The sequence below is a fragment of the Schistocerca americana genome, chromosome 1, assembly GCF_021461395.2.
Source record: "Schistocerca americana isolate TAMUIC-IGC-003095 chromosome 1, iqSchAmer2.1, whole genome shotgun sequence".
Lineage (NCBI taxonomy): Eukaryota > Metazoa > Arthropoda > Insecta > Orthoptera > Acrididae > Schistocerca > Schistocerca americana.
This window is the reverse complement of record NC_060119.1, coordinates 507,798,332-507,811,714: the sequence shown is the minus strand read 5'-3', so window position 1 is coordinate 507,811,714 and position 13,383 is coordinate 507,798,332. Positions and strand designations below refer to the sequence as shown.

At 41.5% G+C, this 13,383-nt stretch overlaps 1 non-coding gene across 1 annotated transcript; it reads right to left on the bottom strand.

The window, feature by feature from the left end:
• Positions 1–7,564: 7,564 nt before the first annotated feature.
• On the bottom strand, positions 7,565–7,639 carry Trnat-ugu. The gene has a single exon. It is a non-coding gene; the product is annotated as a tRNA-Thr (tRNA).
• Between the last annotated feature and the right edge of the window lie 5,744 nt (positions 7,640–13,383).

The following is a 13,383-nucleotide window of genomic DNA, read 5'->3' as shown; positions in this document are numbered from 1 at the left end:
ATTCAAATAGTTAAAAGAGCCGAAAATTTAATAATCATGGGGGACTAGAATTCAATAGTAGGAAAAGGAAGAGAAGAAGAAGTAGTAGGTGAATACGGACTGGATGAAAGGAAGAAAGAGGAAGCCGACTGATAGAATTTTTCACAGAGCGTAATTTAATCGTAGCTAACACTTGGTTTAAGAATTATGAGAGAAGGTTGTATACGTGGAAGAGACCTTCAATCACCGGAAGATTTCATAATGATTATATAATGGTTAGACACAGATTAAGGAACCAGATTTTAAATTGTAAGACATTTCCGAGGGCAGATGTGGACTCTGACCACAATTTATGAACTTCAGATTAAAACTGAAGAAACTGCAAAAACGTCAGGAATTTAAGGAGATGGGACCTGAATAAACTGAAAGAACCATAGGTTGCAGAGGGTTTCAGGGGGAGCATTAGGGAACGGTTGACAAGAATAGAGGAAAGGAATGTAGAAGAAAAATGGATAGCTTTGAGAGATCAAATAGTGAAGGCAGCAGAAGACTAGTAGAAATCCTTAGGTAACACAAGAGATGTTTAACTTAATCGCTGAAAGCAGAAAATATAAAAAATGCAATAAATGAAGAGGGCGAAAGGGAATACAAAGTCTAAAAAATGAGATTGACAGGAAGTGCATAACAGCTAAGCAGGAGTGGCTAGAGGACAAATTTAAGGATGTAGAATCACGTATCAGTAGCAGGAAGATAGATAATGCCTACAGGAAAATTAAAAAGACCTTTGGAGACAAGTGAACCACCTGTATGAATATCAAAAGCTTACATGGAAAACCAGTCCTAAGCAAAGAAGAGAAAGAACAAAGGTGGAAGAACTATATAGAGGGTCTATACAAGGGAGATACACTTTAGGGCAATATTATGGAAATGGAGGATGACTTAGAGAAAGATCAGAAGGGAGATATACTGCGTGAAGAATCTGACAAAGCACTGAAAGACCTAAGTCGAAACAAGGCCCCATGAGTAGACAACATTCCGTTAGAGCTACTGATAGTCTTGGGAGAGCCAGCCATGACAAAACTCTTTCATCTGGTGAGCAAGATGTACGAGACAGGCGAAACACCATCAGACTTCAAGAAGAGTATTACAATCCCAGCTCCAAAGGAAGCACGTGCTCACAGATGTGAAAACTACCCAACTATCAGGTTAATAAGTCGCCGCAGCAAAATACTAACATGAATCATGTACAGAAGAATGCAAAAACTCGTAGAAGCCGACGTCGGGAAAGATCAATTTAGATTCCGAAGAAATGTAGGAACTCTCGAAGCAATACTGATCCTACGACTTGTCAGAGACGATAGGTTAAGGAAAGGCAAACCTACGTTTATGGCATTTCTAGACTTAGAGAAAGCTTTTGGCAATGTTGACTGGAAAACTCTTTTTCAAATTCTAAAGGTGGCAGGGGTAAAATGCAGGAAGTAAAAGACTATTTACAATTTCTACAGAAACCAGAGGGCAGATATAAGAAAGGAAATCAGTGGTTGAGAAGGGAGTGAGACAGGGTTGTAGCCTATCCCCTAAGTTATTCAACCTGTATACTGAGCAAGCAGTTAAGGAAATAAAGAAATATTTGGAGTAGGAGTTAAAGTCCAAGGAGAAGAAACAAAAACTTTGAGGTTGGCCGATGACATTGCAATTTTGGCATAGACAACAATGGACTTGGAAGAGCAGTTGAACGAATCTTGCACCTTGAAAGGTGGCTATAAGATGAACATCAACAAAACCAAAATAGGGTAACGGAATGTAGTGGAATTAAATCAGGTGAGGCTTAGGGAAGTAGAATAGGAAATAAGACAGTTAAAGTAGTAGATGAATTTTGCTGTCTGGGAAGCAAAATAACTGATGATGTTCGAAGTAGGGAGGACATAAAATGCAGACTGGGAATGGCACGAAAAGTGTTTCTGAAGAAGACAAATTTGTTGACGCGGAGTATAGATTTGAGTGTCAGGAAGTCTTTACTGAAAGTATTTGTATGGAGCGTAACCATATATGGAAGTGAAAGATGGACGATAAATAGTTTGGACACGAAGAGGATAGAAGCTTTAATGTGGTGCTACAGAAGAATGCTAAAGATTAGATGGTTGATCACGTAACTAAGGCGGAGGTACTGAATGGAATTGGAGAGAAGAGAAATTTGTGGTACAACCTGACCAAAATAAGGGATCACCAATTTAGTACTGGAGGGAAGTGTGTGAGGTGAAAATCGTAGAGGGAGACCAAGAAATGGATACAGTAAGCAGATTCAGAGGGGTGTAGGTTGCAGTAGTTACTCTGAGATGAAGAGTGTTGTACAGCATAGAGCAGCATGGAGAGCTGCATCAAACCGGTCTCCGGGCTGAAGACCAGTACAATAACACTCTGTAACCACACAAATTTTATTAGTAGGTTAAAAACTTTGAAACATGACAGCTCTGATTTATTGGTCAGCTTAGACGTCGTTTCCTTGTCCACCAAAGTACCTATTGTTGACTATCTTTGATGAGCGGCAAGTTTGAAGAGGAAATAACGTCAGTACGTAAGCATGCGCTAACCTTCACATACGTTTTTTCTTAATATCCAATATTTTAACAGATTCATTATGTTGTCATGGGCAGTCCTCTCTCACACATAGTAGCTAATTTATTTAGGGAGGACTTTTAAGAAAAAGCACTTAATAATTCAGTTTTAAAACAGGGAGTATTCTGGAGATATGTCGATGACACATAGTTTGGCGCCATGACGAGAACAACTTGGTCTAGTTCGTTGAACATCAAAATTTGGTTTTCGAAAATATCACATTTACTACGGGATATGAAATGAATGGGTGCCTACCGTTTCTGAACGTATTACTTACATATAAAGAATATGGGTATTTAGGATGTTGTGTTACCGTAAGTCCAATTTATACTTGCAGGCGTCTAGCTGCCACCATTCTTCGAAAAGTACTTTGCTCCTTTAGTACAAAGGACACATGTAGTGTGCGACGCTAACAGCTTATAGAGTGAACTGGTACACGTGGAAGAAATATTCTATAAGAATGGAGATACGAAACATCAAATTAAGCTATCTCCGCAAGCGGAAACGCCGGAACAACCAGGAGAAGAGTAATAAGAGAGAGAGAGTTAAGGTATAATGTCTTTCTACCGTATGTGGGAAATATTTCTTTAAAAACTGCAGGAATAATGAAGCAGCTTAAAGTGGATGTGGTCTTCCTTCCTCCGGCCAAGACGGCAGCTCATCTGGGCTCTGTGATGGAGGACCTGTTTTTCTGAAGACGGGTATATACAGGGTGACATTTATTGAACTTCATGAAATAAAATCGTCATAGCTTCCGAACGGCTTGCGTTAGGACACTCAAACTGCACGGTTGGCCTCGGGGATTAGCATGCGCATGTGCCTTGTTGTCGGTCATTTGCACATGAAAAGGTCTCGGTACAGCTGAAAATATCGAGAAGACATGCGCTGTGTTCAAACCAGCCCCAGGAAATCTATCAGACGAGTTGCACAACAGGTGGGAACCAACCAGCACACACTGCAACAGACTGTTGTTGGAGACCTGCAGCGCTTCCCATACAAAATTCAAACACATCAGCCATTAAGCCTCAGGGCCATGGATCAGCGGTGGTATCTCTCCTGCACTATTCTCACAGAATTGACGAACATCACTTTGATGTGAATATGCTTTAGTTTAGCGAGGAAGCCCACTTTCATGTGGATCGGTTCGGCAGTAAGCAAAATTGGTGCATTTCGTAATCAAGGAGTCTCTTCACCCTCAACGGGTGACTGTGAGGTGTGCAACGTCCAGTCACGGAATAATCGTTGCGATATTCCTTGATGGCACGGGTGACTATCGAATAGTACGTGAAGGCTTTGACAGATGATTTCATCCTAATTATCCAAAGTGACCCTGATTACGCGAAGGTGCGGTCCATGCAAGACGGACCTTGACCCTATCGAAGCAGGAGGAGCACCTTGAGGACCACTTCTGGGACCGCATTCCGGTACTGAGGTACTCAAAGGCCACTAGCATGGACCTCGATTAGCCACCATACTCTCCGGACCTAAACATACGTCTCCTTTTTGTGCCGCTATATTACAGACGTGGTGTACAGAAATAGACCCAAAAACATTGCTGAGCTGAAAGCAGCAATGCAGGAGATCATCGACAGCTAGGTGTTCCGTCTCTTCATCGGGTCATGTAGAATTTCGCTATTCGACTGCGCCACATTGTCGCCCATGATGGAACACATATCGAACATGTCATAACCTAAATTCGAATATCTGTAGTCACTTTTACAGTAAGTTCTTTGTGATTGTGGTAAAAGGTATATAGAACATATAACACGCTCTGTAAAATATGTTTCATTGAAAACCATCTATACACCCGCCTTCTACAGCTAAATAAATCTGCTTAGGTTAAGCACTGTATTTCCACTGGCCATTCCGTATATTACAAGAAAGTTACAATTCTGGCCACAGCTTCATCCTACTAGAATTCACTGGTCAATGAATGTGTCCATTGTACTTAATTCACAAACTGAAATGACTGCTGTAATTATTGGCTGTCAACTATATCTAGTAGTTTAAGTGAATACATTGAAAGGTCTCTGTTGGATTCCTTTCATGTTTGATTTCTTAAATCTGTTGTCATTTATGGAATAAATTCCTCTTCTAAATTTACTGTGGCGTTTCTGACTATCTGGGAGGAGACTGAGTAGTGGAACGTGTTACCTTTACACGTAAACAAGAACGATCTGTCACACTACTACACTTTAAAACACAGTTTATATGTAATTCATGTCACACAGTCTCATACGGAACCTACACCCGCTTTCTTTTATATACTGTATATGATAAGATACTGTCATCCCCCTTCCCTTCTGTGTGAGAGGATGAATGATCAAATGTGTTTGTAGTTGCATGCTTGAGGGTAGCAGACAAGGCTGTCTGCTAGAGAACAGTAGGACCAACGTCAGAACAGGTAGCTACGCTTTCTTAAAGCAGAGAGGTTTCTATCCTTAGTATGGTTCTGTCCGTCCGTTGTCATGTTGGTATAGGAAGCTGCCCCTCTGGCCACTTCCGTTTGTCTTTGTGAGCCACCCTCAGGAAGCACGCTTGGTAGTAGGCAGTTGCTGTGGGACCGTGGCGAGCGTCTGAAGTGGTAAGATCTCCGGCTAAGCGCGTGTCTGCTAAGTCCATAGGACAATGGATTTGTTAAGTTCAGCCTAACTGAAAATTTAATCATCTTTATTTCGGGTTTAGCTCTAAAATATCTAAGGTTATCTTAAATTGCAGCGTAGTGTAATTCTCGTGTGAAGTTCATATTATTTTGCGGTAGTTGCTTTGTCATTACTTTGTGAGTAAAGTGGAACCACGTGTTGATCAGTAACTCTAACTAAGTTCATCAATCTTAAATGTGAATGCTTGTGTGATTATAACGTCTCGTCTTGACAATATTTTACAATATAGCAACTTTTCTTTATGCTTTTCTTTATGTTCAACCCACGTGGAGTGTACTTTGCGAGACCAGTACCATGTGCTTATATAACTGTTTGACCCATCAGGTTAATAGTAAGACGTTAGTAACCAGTTCAAGGTTTTTCTTTTGTCAATTGCTTTTCGATCGAATTTATTTTAATTATCAAAATTACTGTGGAGTTATACGGTTTCTGTAAACCAAGTTGACCACGTGGAGCATGTGGTGTAATCATCAAAGTAGCCTTCAGCTATTCTTTTTGGGAAGATTTCACAAAGAGTTAATATGAATTTAGTATATCGGTGTGTGGTAATTACATGACGGACAGGATTGTGTTACGAACGTAATTTCTTTGGGTGAAAATTTGAATCTGTCGGTAGTGGTTAATTTTCTGTTGCATATGTTTCAATGTTCTTTGTGTGTTGTTTTATGAATGCAGTGTTGTATGCAGACTCCCAATCTTGGCTCCATATTTGATGTGTTCCGTAAGATTTTCACAATCCTAAATAAGGCACCAGCTTGTTACGAGTAGAATTTAATATGCTGAAATTTCAATGACCAATCTTAAAAATAAATTTCCAAATATAAACTGATTTCTTTCTTGTTATTTAAATTCTCCTTTTTATATATCTATTACCGGTTGTTGTATGACTATTAAAAGATTATCATTAATGTTAGTCTGTTTGGGAATTTGGTAAACTTAGACTAGATTCCTGATGAAACAGTTGCTTAGTAATACAAGATTAACTTCGCCAGACAGCTCACAGCTTTTAACCCGCTTTTATTCTACTATTAGCACCCGATTTCAGCATAGCAAATTCATGTAGCAATATTACAACATGTAACATTCACAATATGAAGATAAATTTACAAACGTAAGCCCTAAAATGTTTGTATGATGAAGATCAAATGTTATCTTCCTATATTCGTTAGTCCTTTTAATTTTTTATGGCTAAAATACATGTATATTAGAAGCCAATAATAAATAACTAAGAAAGAAGCAATGTTATCTCTGACGCACTTGTAATTATTTCACAGTATTGTGTAAAGTATAAAGGTTTGCTAGCCGCTCATCCTCAGAACGGAGGAGAGGTTGGCAGCCTAAATGTCGAAACGAGAATCAATACTATCCCGTCTGCACATCCAAAAGGTGATGGAATATTATGAATGGGGTTACAACTATACAGTGGGTATACTTATCCAGAGACTGTTCCAGATCAGAAAAGAATGGTAAAAATGAAAAAAAAAAACAATAAAAACGCCGCTGTCATGTTCTTACATAACTAGCTTTTTCAATATATGAAACACGACTTAGATCCTCGGCTCTTTTACGGCGATGTAAGCTCCAGTAGACGTGCAAACCAGAACAGGGAAGAAAGACTAGTGTTTAACGTCCGGTCAACGCTGTGGTCATTAGAGGCAGAGCATAATTTCAAAATGTTTCAAGGATAGCGAAGGAAATCTGCCGTGCCCTTTCAAAGGAACCATCCCAGCAATTTGTCTGGAGCGATTTAGGGAAATCACAGAAAGCTAAATCTGGACTGCCTGACACGGATTTGAATCGTCGTCCTCTCGAATGCGAATCCAGTGTGCCAAAAGTGCACCATCACACTCGGTTGCAAGGCAAAATCGGATCATATTCGCACAATTGATAAAAGCAATTTACACTAAAGACGCCAGAAATTACACAATCTCATTTAATAGCAACGTGCTGATGGCATTTCGTATATGGTCTACTAATATCTTTAATTTATTTTAAATGAATTACTAATAGCTGAGGAAGTCCATTCAGATGTATTTTCGCTGGCTGAAAGAGGAAGCTCCAGACTGTTAATTTTCTGGTAGCTGCTCGCATAGAGTTGCTGGCGTACCAGTCAGCCTGTCTGTGGTTCTTAGGTGGTTTTGAGTATTGTGTAAACCTGCTCTGGTCCCCTCTTCCCGCATGGAACACACGATACGCAAACAGTTAAAATGCGGCCATATTCCGAACAAAGTTTACACATAATTAAATGGACACCCTAGCTGCAAACAGGCGTTGATGTACTTCATTGGGGACATGTTGAAAATGTGTGCCCCGACCGGGACTCGAACCCGGGATCTCCTGCTTACATGGCAGACGCTCTATCCATCTGAGCCACCGCGAGCACAGCAGATAGAGCTTCTGCAGGGACTTATCCCTTGCACGCTTCCCGTGAGATCCACATTCCCAACATGTCCAAACCACTACTGCCGTCATATATAGTTAAAATATGGCTTCCCGGCCATTGACCTTCTTGTGCGAACGCACGCGCTATGCCCGAACTCGTACGGGACTTGGTATATTAATCGGCCACGAGTAATGAGTATGATGGGCTAACGTCTATTAGGCGCACTACGAATGTAGTGGTGTGGACATGTTGGGAATGTGGATCTCACGGGGAGCGTGCAAGGGATAAGTCCCTGCAGACGCACTATCCTCTGTGCCCGCGATGGCTGAGATGAATAGAGCGTCTGCCATGTGAGCAGGAGATCCCGGGTTCGAGTCCCGGTCGGAGCACACATTTTCAACATGTCCCCAATGAAGTACATCAACGCCCGTTTGCAGCTAGGGTGTCCATTTAATTATCGTTTCATTTCTAGCAAAGCTGCATGGTCATCCACGGTAACTGTTCTTTCGGGAACAGATACTACCGTCACATAAAGTTTACACAGTTCGCAGACAGGTGTCGCTCACCATTTTCCTCTCTCAAGTATCTGACGGATGCGACGAGAGGAAGAGCATCCGGCCAAAGAATTAAATACATTCTTTTCTTTTCACTATCACAGTAGCTCGAGTTAGTGTGTCTTAATATACTGTTTTCTAACTTTCAGGAAAGCGAAATTCGATTTTGATATTACTCGAAGTTTACATAGTAAATGTCCAAGAAATACAGAGAAATTATTCGATAGATCAAAACGACAAAGCCAGAGGCAATAGTGTAAGAATAAAAAAGAAAACAGTGATGTGACGTATATAGAATTGTTACATTCTTTGAGAAAGCATAGAAAGTTAAGGAAACAATATGTATTCCGCTGATCAGTTTCCCGATGTAGTGAAGTCACAGGTGTATCTGGGAAAATAATGTTAATCACTTTTGTGACAAAAATATGTAGGACTGGAAATTTACTGAGGAACTTCCAGAAACAGCATCAGCCTTTTATAGTAGAGAGCTGAAACATATGCCCATAAACGCGAGAAATGTGGTGAGGTGCCAAAACGTCGGGTGCCAAAGTGTTCGTCAGAATAGTGTACAGGAAAGTGAGAAGTAACTGGGTACAGATATTATGACGCAGCAAGTTAAAGGCACCCGATAAATTTGTTATGATAAAGTTGACCCATTTTGATTGTACGGTTCGTGTAACGCACCATTCCAGAACGGTGGTTGTCAAGGGACGTGATACCCCATACACATTCTTCATTATCAGATGGATTTCTACCTGAATTTGTCGTCTTGGAAGCAATAAAAAGAGTAACAGCAAAATAGGTCATATTTGGACGCATCACCATGGTTCACATTTGCGCGTTTACCGCTCGCAGGTACGAAAGACACGTATGCCACACTGACTCCCTGCCTACATTTCGGTGCTTATTTATATCCGTATCGGTGTCTCCCTATATGCAGCAACACCCTAAAAAGGAAGCTTTTTGATCGCTCTTTATGGTACTATGTCTTTAGGCGATTTTTGTTTGGCCGTTCAGGGGAACGGAAAATACTCCATCGACACATTGGAAACAGATACGTTACAACACGTATAACAGAAATGACACGAGATCGGTAATGTACACTTAACGTATTAAGATGGCATTCTGTCGTTAAACCGAGCGTCAGGCCACGGAAACAAGTTCCCGGGTTCGATTCCTGGTGGGGTCAGGGATTTTCACCTGCTTCGAGATGACTGGGTGTTTGTGTTGTCCTCATGATTTCATAATTATTCATGCGCGTGGCGAGACTGGACTGAGCAAAGGTTTGTACAGGCTGGCTCATCCTTTACAGGTTGGAAAATTGTACGGAGGCTGATAACCGCGCAGTTGAGGGCCCGACGATCCAAACATCGTCACGAACAATAATTCATCAGGAATGAGCATTCTATTAACACTATAATACCAGGTAGGAGAAGAAAACTCCCATTACGTATTTAGGTAGAACCTATTTGCTCCAGTTTCTAGTTCAGATCTTAGATATTACGTACGTTACATAGAGCTTACTATGAACGATAGATCCTCATTCGGGGGTTCAGTGAGCAAACTGACGAGTCGTGATAAATTTCACAGCATGCAGGTGCTAACTGTTTCTCTTTAATTAACTCAGAGAAAATTTTTAATTTCGTTTTTAAACCACGTGTGTTCCGAATGAATTCTTTAGCATTTTTAAAACTCTTTGATATAAATGTCTTTGTCTGAAAAGTAGATTTCCTTGTTGCCGTTTGGATCAAGAAAAAGAACACCAGCATAGAGGCAGAAACGACAAGCCTGACTGGAGTAGATCACCGACCATTGAACATTAATGATTCATTGTCAACTTTAAGGCCCGACTACGGCAAAAATCGAGCATAAACACGCTCGATAGATCGTGGTAAAGCTCGGTTGAGCAGGATATGAATTTGGGCATCAAAAGTTTCCTCGTAAACGAACAGGGAGGAGCAACGCGCCACTTGCAAAATATACGGTCAGCACAGCAAACTGTGCTATTGTAATAGCTTTTGCTGGTTATTGAAACGACAGTCGCGTTGTTTGCACACAAGGAAGTGAGGAGGGACTTTGAGGGAGAAACATCGGCGCAAATGACGCATGTGCTACTTTGTTCTCCGGACAGGCGCTTCCCCGCGCTGTGAATAGCCGGCGAGCACCCGTCAAAGCCGCGTTAATTGGAAACGCTTGCCCTCGCCCGCCCGGGAACGCACAATATTTGCTCGCACTGAGGGGGCGCGGACAAGCCAGCAGACCTTAACTTCGCGCTCACGGCTCACCGCGCACGCATTTTACGCCGCCCCTGTGGCGTGGCCGCGTGGAGGTAGTTATTAAAAAGAGGGCTCCGTGTGAAGACGGGGGTGGCTGCCCGGTCCTTTGTGCCGACACGGCTGCCTCCCTCCGTTCCTCAGCGTGTCTGCTCTTTATGGTGCACACGCTGTAAATTTCAGTCGCGGGACAATAGTGCAGTGATTAATGGCGGACAGGCACGGAGCGCGCTGGCCGAGTATCCGTCTGGGCGGCTGCACGCAAGCGGTCGCTACGCCCCGGCAGGTAGCAGGTGCTCCGCAGGGGTGCGTGCTGCGGCCGTTAGCAGCACCGGGCCATCACAAAGTATTGTCAACATGCTACGCACTCAGCATTTCTGACTGCCAGTCCAATGGCGTTTGATTCGCCGCTAATGAATTCTTTCCCTCCTAAGATTAAAGTTTTTTATGTCATCGCTGCTTCTTGTCCTGTTTTTTCTTGCTCTGTGTAGATGTAGAGCAACGGGCGAATCTGTACTCACCTTGTGACCTATCTTAGAAGATAGATACGTTAATGGTACGACTGGATTTAGGAAAAATGTTTGACAGTATTCGCTGAGACAAACTCTTTGAAATTCTGTAAGTAGAGAGGATCGGCTACCACGAGCGAAAGATTCAAACTTCTACAGAAATCAGATTACATTACAACAGTCGAAGATTAACGAAGGGAAGCAATAACTGAAAAGGAGTGAGGCACCGTAGGCAGTCTTCTATGTCATTGAATCGGTACACTGTGGAAAATGTAATGGAAACTAAGGACAAAATCGGATAGGAAAATACAATTCAAGGAGAATAAATGTCTGTATGCCAACTAGCTCCGCAGATAACGAAGAGATTGATGAAATGTATGATGAGATAAAAGAAATTATTCAGTTAGTTTAGGTAGATGAAAATTTAATTGTCATGGGTGACTGGAATTCGATAGTAAGAAAAGGAAGAGAAGGAAACGAAGTAGGTGAATATGGAATGGAGTTAAGGAATGAAAGAGGAAACTGCGTGGTAGAATTTTGCACAGAGCATAACTTAATCATAGCTAGCACTTCGTACAAGAATCATGAACGAAGGTTGTATACGTGGAAGAGACCTGGAGATACTGGAATGTTTCAGACAGATTATATAATGGTAAGACAGAGATTTGGGAACCACGTTTTAAATTGTAAGACATTTTTAGGGGCAGATGTGGACTCTGGCACAATCTATTGGTTACGAACTCTAGATTAAAACTGAAGAAACTGCAAAAAGGTGGGAATTACAGGAGATGGGACCTGGATAAACTGACAGAACCAGAGGTTGTAGAGAGTTTCAGAGAGAGCATTATGGAACGATTGACAAGTACAGAGGAGAGAAATACAGTGGAAGAAGAATGGGTAGCTTTGAGAGATGAAATAGTGAAGGCAGCAGCGAATCAAGTAGGTAAAAACACGAGAGCTAGTAGAAATCATTGGGAAACAGAAGAGATATTGAATTTAATTGATGAGAAGAGAAAATATAAAAACGTGGTAACTGAAGCAGGCAAAAAGGAATACAAACGTCTCAAAAATGAGATTGGCAGGGAGTGCAAAATAGCTAAGCAGGGATAGCTAGAGGACAAATGTAAGGATGTAGAGGCGTATCTCACAAGGCGTAAGATGGATCCTGCCTACAGGAAAATTAAAGAGACCTTTATAGAAAAGGGAACCGCTTGTATGAATATCTAGAGCTCAGATGGAAACCCAGTTCTAAGCAAAGGAGGGAAAGCAGGAAGGTGGAAAGGGTATATAAAGGGGTCTATACAGGGGCGACGTACTTGCGGACAATATTGTGGAAATGGAAGAGGATGTAGATGAAGATAGAATGCGAAATATGATGCTGCGTGGAGAGGCTGACAGAGCACTGAAAGACCTAAGTCGAAACAAGGCCCTGTAAAAAGACAACATTCCATTAGAATTACTGACAGCCTTGGGAGAGCCAGCCCTGACAAAACTCTACCGTCTGGTGGGTAAGATGTATGAGACAGGCGGAATACCCTCAGACTTCAAGAAGGATATAATAATTCCAATCTCAAAGAAACCAGGTGTTGACAGATGTGAAAATTACCGAACTATCAGTTTAATAAGCCACAGCTGCAAAATACTAACAAGAATTCCTTACAGACGAATGGAAAAACTGGTAGGAGCCGACCCTGGGAAAGATCAGTTTGTATTCCATAGAAATGTTAGAATACGTGAGGAAATACTGACCCTACGACTTATTTTAGAAGATAGATTAAAGAATGGTAAACCTACGTTTTTAGAATTTGTAGACTTGGAGAAGGCTTTTGACAATGTTGACTGGAATACTCTTTTTCAAATTCTGAAGGTGGCAAGGGTAAAATTCAGGGAACGAAAGGCTATTTACAATTTGTACAGAAATCAGATGCCAACTATAAGCGTCCAGGGGCATAAAAGAGAAGCAGTGGTTGGGAAGGGAGTGACACAGGGTTGTAGCCTATCCCCGATGTTGTTCAATCTCTATATTGAGCAAGCAGTAGAGGAAACAAAACAAAAATTGGGGGTAGGAACTAAAATCCATGGAGAAGAAATAAAATCTTTGAGGTTCACCGATGAAACTGTAATTCTCTCAGAGACATCAAAGGACCTGGAAGAGCAGTTGAACTTAATGGCTAGTGTCTTGAAAGGTAGATATAAGATGAACATCAACAAAAGCAAAACGAGGATAATGGATTGTAGTCGAATTAAGTCGGGTGATGCTGAGGGAATTAGATTAGGAAATGAGACACTTAAAGTAGTAGATGAGTTTGGTTATTTGGGGAGCAAAATAACTGATGACGGCCGAAGTAGAGAGGATATAAAATATAGACTGGCAACGGCAAGGAAAGCGTTTCTGAAGAAGAGAAA